The sequence below is a fragment of the Myodes glareolus genome, chromosome 21, assembly GCF_982192425.1.
Source record: "Myodes glareolus chromosome 21, mMyoGla1.1, whole genome shotgun sequence".
Taxonomy (NCBI): domain Eukaryota; kingdom Metazoa; phylum Chordata; class Mammalia; order Rodentia; family Cricetidae; genus Myodes; species Myodes glareolus.
In genome coordinates, this window is record NC_142046.1 from 52,019,154 (window position 1) to 52,031,522 (window position 12,369).

A 12,369-nucleotide genomic window follows, 5' to 3' on the forward strand; every position below is an offset into this window, starting at 1 on the left:
CGGCAGGAGAGAAGAGGGGACTTTGCTGTATAGGTCCCACATGGCAGTGCATTTGCTCTGAGTTTCGAGAGCATTTGGAACAGTGTGTCTTTAGTCTTCAGTCTTGACAGAGAATCTTTGGTGGCTATTGAGTTTCTTCTTTAAATCATTGCGGTGTATGTGTGTGTGTGTGTGTGTGAAGAAACTCGTGTTCAGAAAGACAGTTGAGACATTTCTGAGATTCGTGGTGAGAGAAGGGATGGGGTACTTCTAATTTAAGTATAACATGATCACTAAGAAATTCATAGTGTAAACTGAGCCTGCTTGTTCATATCTCTAATCCCAGCAACTGGGAGGCTGAGACAGGAGGGTCGCCACAGTTGGAGGCAAGCCTGGGTTGCGTGGTTACAGAGCATACTGGGTTACACAGCCATCTGTAACTCCAGCTCCAGGGAACCTAACATCCTTTTCTGGCTTCCACAAATGCCCACACATATGCTCGCATGTGCACACAAATCCATACAATACACAGAAATACATACAAATATTTACAATACACATAAATAAGACAGTGTGTGTGCGTGCGTGTGTATGTTCAAGAGAGAGTTGTGTGGTGTGGGAGGTCCTTCTGTCTATGTGTTGCTTTTATTGGTTAATGAATAAAGAACTGGTTTGGCCTATAGTATGGGAGGAAGAAGGCAGAGTCAGGGAGACTCCATGGATCTGCCGCCTGAGACAGATGCTAGGAACTTTAGCCAGTAAGCCACAGCCTCATGGCCATACACAGATTAATAGAAATGGGTTAAATTAGTATAAGAGTTAACCAATAAGAAGCTAGAGCTAATGGGCCAAGCAGTTATTTAAATAATACAGTTTCTGTGTGATTATTTCATGTCTAAGCTGGCTGGGCAGCCGGGAACCAACAAGCAGCTCTCTACCAACAGCTGTGTCCAACTAACAAGTTTAGCTACAGCTGTTAAGTTTTGGCCAGTAGTCACAGTTTACGGGAATGTAGGCTGCATATCTGATAATGGGACGATTGATAAAAAGATGCCGAAAGATACTGAAGGTAGAAAAGAATGGAGAACATTTAGATGCCGTTCATACCAAGAAGCTGAGCTGGGGATATATAACTCAGTGATAGAACACTTGGCTGTTGTGCATGAGGCCCTAGGTTCAGTTCCCAGTGCTGGAATAACAGCCAATGCAATGCATGCTATCCCAAAAGTGTGTCTGCGCCTGCTCACTCTAAGTAGTCGCTTCTGTCAGCAAGTACAGATGTTACACTGTACTCTCAGAGCGACACAGCAAGCTTATTGTTCTTTAACTGCAGGAAGAAAAAACTTCCTGCAGTATTTATCACAACTCTGTGAGAAACATAAAACCAATCCAATTGGAGTTGTTGTTGAACTAATAAGTGAGGCGATGATTTTGTTCTGTTTAAATAAAGATATTCCATAGCTTCCCAACATATGAGCATTTTATTAACCCTTATGTATACTTTTATTATTAAAAAACACGGGGAAAACCATGTTTTCTCTCTCCCTCTTTTTCTCTCTCTCTCTCCCTCTGTCTCCCCCTTTCTCTCCTTCTCTCTCTCCCTCTCCCATGTTTGTGTTCAACATTCTAGAACCTAAGCAAAACTCAGGAGTTAATGTCTTTTCCCTGTGTTGCTGGGCAGTCTCTGGCTCACACAAAGAATAGGGTATTTCAAGCGGGGTCTTCACTAGATGAGACTCAGCCTTCGCCATCATGTCGGGAAGATTTTAAACACAGCGAAGGTCACGTAACTTCACTGTGTTACCAAGCACCAGCCACAGAGGTTCCGCTCTCTTCTATCCCCTAGCTTTTCAGTGCAGGTCAGAAGAAATCACAGCTGTCAGATTCTTCCCCCCGTACCCTAGCACACATGTAATAATTTTACTGTTCATTTAGATTTTAAAATGTAATATTCACATATAATGAAATGCACAGATGTTGTATAAGTTTGCTGAGATCTTGTGATCATATAACCCAAATCCTTTTCAAAGTTTAAAACATTGAAGTCTTCCCCCTCCCAGCCACCCTTGCTTCACCTGCTCTGACTCCATCACCTTCCAGGTCCAGCTGCTTAGAACAACGACTGTGAGATTCACTGGTGTTGAAGCATCCCCTGTTTGTCCCTTTCAATTCCTGAGTGTGTAACATGAATGCACCAGTCTTGTTTCTCTGCTTCCCTATTGATGGGCTCCTGGGGTGTTCCTACTCTTGTCTTCTTACTGTTAGGAACAAAGCTGCTGTGTTCATGTGTGTGTGTTCACATGTCTGTGGTGTGTATATGTTGTGTGTGTGTGTGTAAGCATAGTGTCTTTTGACATAATTGTGCACTCACTGAATTGCAAAATGTAGGGAGAGCAAACACCTATCACACAGCTTCCCCGATATCTACTGTTATAAATGCCTGAAACACACGGTACAACTGACGAGACCACGTTACCCATGTCTCGCCTGTTGCTTAGTCTTTCCTGTTTGTGTGCAGTTTACCATGTCTTCACATATAGAGCACCATACTACCCAATCACAGTCAAGATGGAGAAGCTTCCATCCCAGTGGAACATCCCTGCTCTTCCTTTAGGGCCATATGCGGGCAGCTGCCTCCCTCCAGAAGCTTGCCAGCTCTGACCTGCCCTTGATCATAATTTAGATCTGTATAAGAACGTTAAACAAATCATATCATAAAGCCCTTAACTTTTCCAATTGGCTTTCCTGCTCATCCTCATGGAAGAGCCTTTGAAGTTGTTGCACGTGGTGAGGATTTGTTCCTTTTTCTGGTTGAGTAGTGTTCTCTTGTATGATGTACCACAGTGTTCAGCCACTCCCCTGCTAAAGGACTTGTAGGTTGTTTCCAAAAATATTTTTTACAAACAATTTTTTATAAACAGTTTTCATTTCTATGAAGTTCTCAGGAAAGTCCCTAATAGATTATCTGACAGACATACACCACTCACAATAAGACTTGACTAGATTGATCTATACAATGTCTGTACCATTTTGTATCCCCACTACCAATGTATGAGAGATCCAGGTTTTCTTCATCTGTCAAGAATTTCGTATCATAGCTATTTTTATTTTGATCATTCTTCTAAATGTGTAATAGTGTTTTACTGTGGGTTTAGTTTGCATTTCCCTAACAATCAGCAACTTCAATTATCATTGCATGTGCTTGGTTACTGTCAAGTAACTTGGCGAAGTGTCCATGCAAGTCATTTTTTTGTTTGGTTTAGTTTTTAAAAAGATTTTATTGGGTTTTTTTTTATATTTATTGGGCTCTCCTTTTTTCTCTGCTCCCCTCCCTGCCACTCCCCTCCTCACTTCAATCCTCCCCCAAGGTCCCCATGCTCCCAATTTACTCAGGAGATCTTGTCCTTTTCTATTTTCTACTTCTCATGTAGATTAGAGATTTTACCAGATTTTATTATGTGTATTTGAGTGGGAGGTTATGTGCCTGGTGCCTTTGGAGGTGCCTTGACCTGGAGTGACAGGCAGTGATGAGTCACTCAGTATGCGTGCTGGAAACCAAACTGGGGTCCTCTGGAAGAGCAGCCAGTGCTCTCAACCACTGAGCCCCCTTGGCTGCTTCTTTGCTTGTTTATGAGTCTCATGTGACTCAGGCTACTCTCAAAATTGCTGTGTAGCTGAGGCTAGCCTTGGACTTCTGACCATGTAGCCTCTGCCTTTTAAGTGTCGGGACTACAGGTGTGCACCACCCCACTGGCTTTTTTTTTTTAAGAGGTTGTTAAGGTGGAGCCCACTCCAGCCAGGTTGGAACTACAGACCCCACAGTCAAGGTCACTTTCTGTGTGGGTCGCTTGTTAGCTTCCTGATGAGCTAAGGGTTTTGTTTTTTGTATGTTCTGGGTATACAATTATATTCAGTATGTGTGTAATTAAAGTTTTATTGAAACATGATCATATCCTTGTATATGTCACTTGTCAGTGTTTCCACAGTGCTATGGCAGAGATGAAGCAGAGACCATATGGCCCGTGAAGCCCATGGTATTTACTGCTCTGATTGAAAAACCGGAAAGAGGAAATTCAGACCTGCTGGAAGTCAGATTCTTCTGAGAGATGCAGACAAAGCCAGTGCACAGGAGGAAACCATTCAGACTTGCTGAGGAAGAGATGAGGCTAAGGTTCCATGTCTGCCCCAGAGCCTGGACGGGATCCATTTCCTATGCCCCTGCACTTCTATCAAACCAATAGCACATATTCTAATTGGTCTTAATAATAAAAACATGGAGTAAGCTATCAGAGGGTGAGAGCTGAAAGATGAGAGAAGCAGAGCGGCCAGCCACTAGAGAATTCTTACCTCTACCAATGCTCAGACCAAAGGGGCAATTCTGTCGCTATGAATCCGCAGACTGCATCTCCTCTCCGAAACCTCAGACTGCACTGAGCCCCTGTCTCCTCCCACCTTATATTCCTCACTGTCCAACCATATCACTCCTGTCTCCACCTCCCTAGTGCTGGGATTAAAGATGTGGGATCCCAAGTGCTGGGATCACCTTTGTATGAGCTCTGTTCCTCTTTTAGACAGATTCAATCTTGTGTAGTCCAGGGCGGCCTTGAATACAGATCCATCTGCCTCTGCTTTGCGCAAGTGCTGGGATTAAACGTACGTGCCACCACTGCCCGACCTCTGGCTAACTGGTGGTTTAGCTCTGCACGCTGATCTTCAGGCAAGCTTTATTTGTTATAGCACAAATAAAATATCACCACAACATCCTCAACTTTCACTGAAGCTAATTTAAACTATGGTTCATAACACTGGCCTCATGAGTAAACCATTTTTTTTCTTAAACTTGCTTGTTTTGAGGCGATGTCTCCTGTAGCCCATGGGCCTTGAATTTGCTGTGTACGTAGTATAGCTAAGGTTGGTCTTGAACTCCTGATCCTCCTGCCTCTACTCCCAAGTGTTAAGCTTACAGGGGTGCACCACCCTGCTGACTCTTAACTCATGTAACTGTCATATTCATGGTTTAGATGCATTTACCAGGGGCATTCAGTGTGAGTCTTGGGAGGTGTAGAACCTAAGAGGCTGGGCCTCCAGGGGGTAATTAAGTCACAGAGGGTGACGCTCTTATATGAAAACTGGTGTAATTTTCAGAAACCCTGTTTAGCAATCACAGTGAAGTCGTGATCACAAAGTGTGGTGGTTTGAATGAGCCTGTCCTCCACAGGCTCAGATGTTTGAATACTTGGTTCCTAGTTGGTGGCACTGTTTGGGTAGGTTTAGGGGTTGTGATCTTGCTGTATGTTACATGGGATAGATTTTGAGGTTTAAAAGCCATGTGCCATTTTTAGCATCCTGCTTTGTGCTTGAGGTTCAGAATTTGAGCCCTCAGCCCTGCTCCAGGCACTGTGCCCGCTGCCTCTTCCCGAAAGCGCGCATAAGCTCTTCCTCTATAAGTTGCCTCGGCCTGGTGCTCTATCCCAGCAATAGAAAAGCAGCTAATACACAGCAAATGTGGCCCCTGCCCAGCCTCACTCTACCACGTCCCTTGCTCTTGCTGTGGATCTGCCTGCAATGATGCAACCTAACCAGATGTCCGGCGAGAGTGCCAGCGCCATGTTGTTTATATGGTCAGAGTCAAAGGCTGAGCTGTCCGAACGTTTTCTTGCCCCCCACCCCTTTCAGCTGGAGTGCTAAGATCCGATCCAGGCACATGCTAAACAAACACTCTGCCGCTGCATTCTCTCAGACCAAGCTCTTTCCTTCCTAAGTCACACTGAAGGAACAGGCTTATGTGTCTACAACTGAAGGAACTGATGAGGGCAGAGCGGTGAGAGGCAAAAGGGAGCTTACAGCCGAACACAGTTGACAGCGTAAAAGAAAAATTGGCAGAAAACGACTGACCAGCCTCTGACAGTCATTTCGGGAGTTTAAAAAGCCCTCGAGCTGGGTACACACCTATAATGCCAGCACGTGGAATGGGAAGGAAGGAGGATCAAGAGTTCAAGGCCAGCCTTGGCTATAGGAAACCATCTCAGACAACAACCACACGCAACAGAATAGCATCAACAAAAAATCCCCCTCGAAAGACTCGTCAGAACAGGTGGTAGTTCCAGTTTCCCGTACCTTCTAAGTCAATAGTAGCTCCTCTTTCCCACTTACTTCCTTGACATGAGTTATTTTTGTTAAATGGGTGATAGTTCAAACAAAACTACGTGTAACACTGCCCGTGTGTTATACAGGCCTGATAGTAGGTGTGTCAAAGACAGAACACAGGTGATCTGTCCGTTGATGATAACCTGTACAGGCTCCACTCTGGGTGGCCCAGCCGCCTTCTTGACCTCATAACAGCTCCTGGGGAGCAGCTTCAGCTCAGCTCCTCCAGGGCTCAGCTCTAAACAAGGACTGGTGGCCCTCAAGACACAGAGGAACTCTGAACTTTCTTCCCTGGTGTGGGACTTATAGACTGGGATGTGGGGGAAGGAGTCCTGGACTCTAGACTTTCAGACTCGGCCTCACGCTGGAGACAGGAAGATAAAATATTCACTGTTTATTGTTTTAAATCTACTGTAACTTTATCAATTGCCCTAGCTGTGTCCTTTCTTTTCTTTTCTTTTCTTTTCCAATTTCTTTCTTTCTTTCCTTTTTAGATGTGATATTATAAAGCCCAGACTGACTTCAAACTCACTAGGTAGTTTCACAAGGTAGCCCAGGATGACCTTGAATTTCTGCCCTGCCTCCTGAGTGTTGGGACTGTAGTTATGCCTCACTCCAGGTTTTATAACGTGCTGGTTATCAGATTCAGGGCCTCATTCATGCCAAGTAAGCATTTCACCCACTAAGCTACACCTCTAGCCCTGGAATTATTTTCTTTCTTTCTTCTTCCTTCCTCCCCTCCCTTCTTTTCTTTCTTCCTTCTTTTCTTCCTTGCTTCCTTTTCTTCTTTTTTCCTTTTCTCCATCTCTTCCCACTTTCTCTTCTCTCTTTCTGTCTTTCTTTTCTTTGTCTTTTTTTTTTTTTTGACATAGTCTAACTCTGTAGCTGAAGATAGCTTGGAATTCTGTGTAGCCCAGGTTGGCCTTGAGCCCACCAGCCTCACTTTCCCAAGTGCTGAGATTGCAGGTATAAGGTATCATGCCAGGATCTCATTCCTTCTTTTAAAAAAATTATTATTTTAATTTTACGTGTATGGATGTTTTGTCAGCACGTCTATCTGTGGTCCGTGGATATGCCTGGTGCCCAATGAGGCCAGAAGAGAAAGTCCAATCCCCTGGAACTGGAATTAGCAGATAGCTGTGAGCCACCCTATGTGTGCTGGGAATCAAATCCAAGTCCTCTGGAAGAGCCAGTGATCTCCACTGCTGAGCCATTGTCTCATTCCTTTCTTGACCTGAGACAGTTGATGGGGAAAAGCCTTGACTCTCAGGCATCTGGTTCCAATTCTAACTTCACGACTGCTTACAAATATTTATTAAATAAGTAGACAGACTGCTTCAAAGATCTTTAGGGGAGGAGAGGGGTGCTGAGAATTGACGTCAGACCTCCAATATGTTCTTCACACTTAACGGTTTTTACGCAGCCCCCCCCCCCTTTTTTGTTTCCTTGTTGGTTTTGGTTTTTGAGAGAGAGTCTCATGCATTCCAAACTGGCCTCAAACTCACTAAGTTCCTCATGATAACCTTGAATTCCCGATTGTCCTTCCTCCCTCTCTTAAGCACGGAGACCACAACACAGATCACTACAGTGGATCCGTGACAACAGCTTCAATGACTTAAAGTATCCAGATTAATTCATTGTGTCTCATGACCAAAAAAAAAAATCACTGTGGAAACTGTCTCCTTAATGATCAGTGAATTAACTTTTTTCTATTAAATCTTTCCAAAACACTATACAAATAATGTATTAGGAAAAGAATATTAACAACTGGCTGGTGTGGGGCGAGGGTGTCTCACAATCCTTTTGAACATGACATCAAGGTTCTAGGACCTCTCAGTAGGCCCTGCCTTATGAAGATCCATTTTACCCTAAAAGCACTGTTCGGGGGGGGGGGGGTACTCTGTCCATACTCAAATCAATTATAGCAAAGTCTATCTAGCACAAAATAATAAACACAAAGGACCATTTTATATACGTGACCTGTGTCTTTCCACAAACACAGTATAATCTTATATTGTGAATATGCTCATGACTCATGTCGGAGGTTCCCAGTTGGTTAATCCAATCAATCATGGAGAGTTGATTAGATCACAAGGACTCTGACTCAGTGGTTTAATCCCTTAGTGGATTCATAATATGATGGCATATTGGGAGGTGGTGGAAGGAAGGTAGGAATCGGACTTTTCTGAAGGAAGTCAGACACTGAGGACATGCTCTGAATAAATGCCTATGCCTAGCTTCTTAGTCAGTCAATCAGTCAGTCTATCTGTCTGTCTGTCTGTCTCTCTCTCTCTCTCTCTATGTGTGTTTATTTTTCCTTTTTCCTCAGGGATTGTTGGCCGCTGGTCCTCAAGGTGGGAGGGAGTAGAAACAAGTGAACAGGGTCCAATGACTTGAGGGCCGATGGAGATAGCTTTTCAGAAGACACCATCAGTGAGTCAGCTCAGCTTTGTTCCAGAGTGTAGGGGGTACATAGGATTGAGGACAGTAGCTGGGGGATCACCTCATTTGCATAAACAGTATGCTCCTCTCATAAAGCTCCTAGTATGAGTCTTAATATCATGTGTGGAAGCATGGTCCTATCATACAGCTCCCAGCACAATGTCTCATTACCATATGGGCATTGAGGGGAGAGCTCTAGCAGGGAGCTATGCCAAGGGTCACACTAGAGATCAATAAGGCACCCAGGCTTAGGGACAGCTTTCAGATGAGGTCAGTTCTTCAGGCCTAGAGACCTCCACAAAAGAGCAAGTAGAGAGCAGAAAGTCTCTCTGGGACCGGAGTCCTCCATGTTGTTGGGCTTGGAGAGAGCTGTCAGTCCTTGGTAGACTGTAGTTCTGACCAGTAAAGCCTCTCAACTCTCTCTTTCTCACTCTCTCTCTCTCTCTCTCTCTCTCTCTCTCTCTCTTTCTCTCTCTCTCTGCTTTCTGAAGGTGAGCAGCTTTGCTCTTGTGTCCCTTGCTGCCATAATGTTTTGCCTTGCTAAAGTACACCCCCAAAATGGAGTCAGTCAACTGTGGAGCGAAACTCTGAAACTGAACCAATGTAAAGGCTTTCTCCTTTTAAACTGTCTCCCCATATATCTGTCACAGCGACACAAAGCTGATTAACACATGAAATGAGAGATCATGTTATGTGCTGCCAGGAATCACAGAGCTGGCTTGGCACAGCAGCCTGAGAGGCATGCTTCATAGGTTTTCCAGGTTGGAGTCCGTGACTCCTGGGGCACAGTGTGCCTTCCAGTTCCTGAGAAACTGAGGCACTCCCTTAGGTAGCAAAGGATCCAGGCCACTTTGCGCTTCTCTGTATATTCCCTTAGAAGTCAAGAAAACATGGAAGCTTGACAGGATAATCGGTCTTAGATATTAATCTTGTGGTCCCCATGTAGCTTGCGAACATCATTGTATCCTGGCAACTGCTACTATTTTGATCCTGGCAATTGCTGCATATTCTGTTTCTAGTAAGGGAATAAAAAGTTGGAGTGCTCTTAGTAAAACTGTCATAGCCTCAGACTTGCTGTGGCCCCCTCCGACCCCAGCCTGGTCTAATTTCTCACAGGCCACGTCAGGTAACGTTAGTCCTGTAAGTGCAGGTGCTTACAATGTCCATCAACTTAACAAGCATTTTTAAAACAGAGAGCAGTAACACACTGTATTGGGCCTAGTGTGAAGGTATAGTTATGGTAAACTTGCAACGGTCTGTTGTGAGACAGTTTATTTGATTAAAATATTTTAGTCTAGCAATTTCAATTTAAAAATTTGCTTCAAAAGCATCTAGAAATATATAAAGGTATTTATGAGTAGTGAAAAATCTATAAATGTGATGTCAACAAATTTATTTCATTAAATAGATCATCAACATGGCAGTGTCTATAAGTCAGGTGTTGTCCAAACTGCTTGAGTTTCTTCACGACCCCATTGTTTCTTTGCTGTAAGAACTTCCTTCCTGGTTTCCTCATCTGTAGAATGGGATTGCTGTAAGCATTAGATTGCTGGAAGCATGAACCTGATTTATTCTAAGTGATGAAGAAGCATTCATAATTGAAGCACGATTAATAAAAACTCAGAGAGAGAAGTTGGGGTTAAACCTGGAGATCCAAAAAGCAAAGCAGCCAGCCACTGGCTCTTACCTCAACCTCAGTCTGAAAATGGCCGTTCTGCCTCTAGGAAACCTCAGAATGAGACTGTGTCTGAGAGTGGTTTCCTCCCGTTTTATAATCCTCTCTAGGACTTGGATTAAATGTGTGCATCACTGGGATTAAAGGCATGTACCGTCCCGTTTCTATGGCAACTAGTATGGTTACTGGGATTAAAGGTGTGTGTCACCACTGCCTGGTCTGTAAAGCTGACCAGTGGGGCTGTTTTCCTCTCTGATCTTCAGGAAACATTTATTTATTAAAATATAGATGAAATCCCAATACACATAATTTTCATAATTGAATCAATACAAATCACCAATGCTTCACATAAGAGCCAGACAACCACTTTGTTTTAGTACAGAATGAGAGCAGGGGCTCTCACTCATGATTTCTCATCGTGGGGCTTTGGTAGAAGGTGAGTCTGAGTGTTGGGATGAGAAGGTGTCAGGGAAGCAAAGGGCCCAGGCAGAAGGAAAGCTGTAGCAAAGTCAAGGTACCCACAACAAACAGGCCAGCTGCAGCTCTGGCCAGGACATGCTGTGCTGATGGAGCTTCAATCAGACTGCCCACAAATTAAAATTAAGCAATGGAGAGATGGACTTTTTCTTCTTTTGGGAGTCTGAGTCAGGAGAACCCAGAAGGCGTTTCTAGGCTGGCTTTCACTAGCAAATCGTTCAAGTGTTGTCCACACTCCTGTTACATTAGGGCACTGACTAGACCTTGTAAGACTCGAATCTGACTTAATTTGGTCGCCTTCCCTTGGCTGGCAGGTCCAGCTGTCCACTTCATATATTTAAAGGCAGAAACAAACCTTAGAAGTTATTTTACACAAAGGCTCCCGGCCATTTGTGTGTCATGGACTCCTCTGGTGAGCTAATAGGGCCTCTCCCTCAGAACTTTGTTTCTAAACGCATTAAGAGTCCCAAACGCAAATCCCTAGGAAACCAATCACATTGAAAAGTGATTGCTAACGTTCTGAAGATAAAAACACATTTGCGGTGTAGTAAAGTGTCTGTTGGCATTGATTCAATGAGAAGATCTGATTGCAATTCTCGGCAGTAACTAGTGTTACTTTGAAAAAAAGGCTGAGTTCAGATGTCTGTGAAAATTCTATGACATTAAAGTATCAATTGTAGCTAGGTGATCGCTACTGGGAATACAAGTGTCATCCACCCACATGGTTGCTCAGTTTCATTCAGTAGCTAATGAAAATGAAAACACTGTTTTCCCCGTCTGTGTTTTGGTCACATCCACCTGGTTAGGACCCTAAATAAGACTAAAACTATTCTGTCAGTAGTTAGCAAATTACAGCCCAGTTTTTTGGTCCCTGTGCATGTCATAGCCGTCCAGCAACAAGTCCAAGTGCCTGGTTCCAAACTGTGTCCTGATGTCTGCCTGTAACCTCCAGGCTTGGACAGAAAGGACATGTAAATAGTAAACGATGGGAGCCAAGTCATTCTGGAGCAAAAGTAAAGTTTGGAGGACGAGGAGGCTAGCACTGTCACTTGCTAAACACTGGCCTCACAAACACGAAGACCTGAGTCCCTACCCGGTACCCACAGAAAAAAGGCCAGAGGCAAACATGATACACATTCAATCCCAGCACCTCTGAGACGGATGCAGATGGATCTCTGTGAGTTCAAGGCTAGTCTTATCTAGAGAGCCAGTTCCAGGCCAGCCAGAACCACACAATGAGACACTATCTCAAACATTAAAATAAAATAAAACATGAAACATGCTAGTTTGTAATTTCAGTCCTGGGGAGGCAGAAAAGGCAGGTCCCTGGGGTTCACAAGACAACCAGCTCCAACTGATCAGTGAACCCCAGGTTCCAGTGAGAGACTGTCTCAAAATAAGACAGGAGGACTCTGAAGACCTAGTGAAGACTGGATTAGACCGGTTAATTTTCTCTTTAAAAAGATACTCACCTATCAACAAAGATACAGTTAAGTCTTCCCAAAATCTTGTAAGATAAGTTTAAAATATTTGCCTGTACATTTTATTTAGAAAACACCTAACATCTCTCTGGAAACAGCAAGATGGCTCAATGGGTAAAGAAGCCAAGTCTAATCCCAGGACCCACATGGTAGAAGAGAGTACTGATT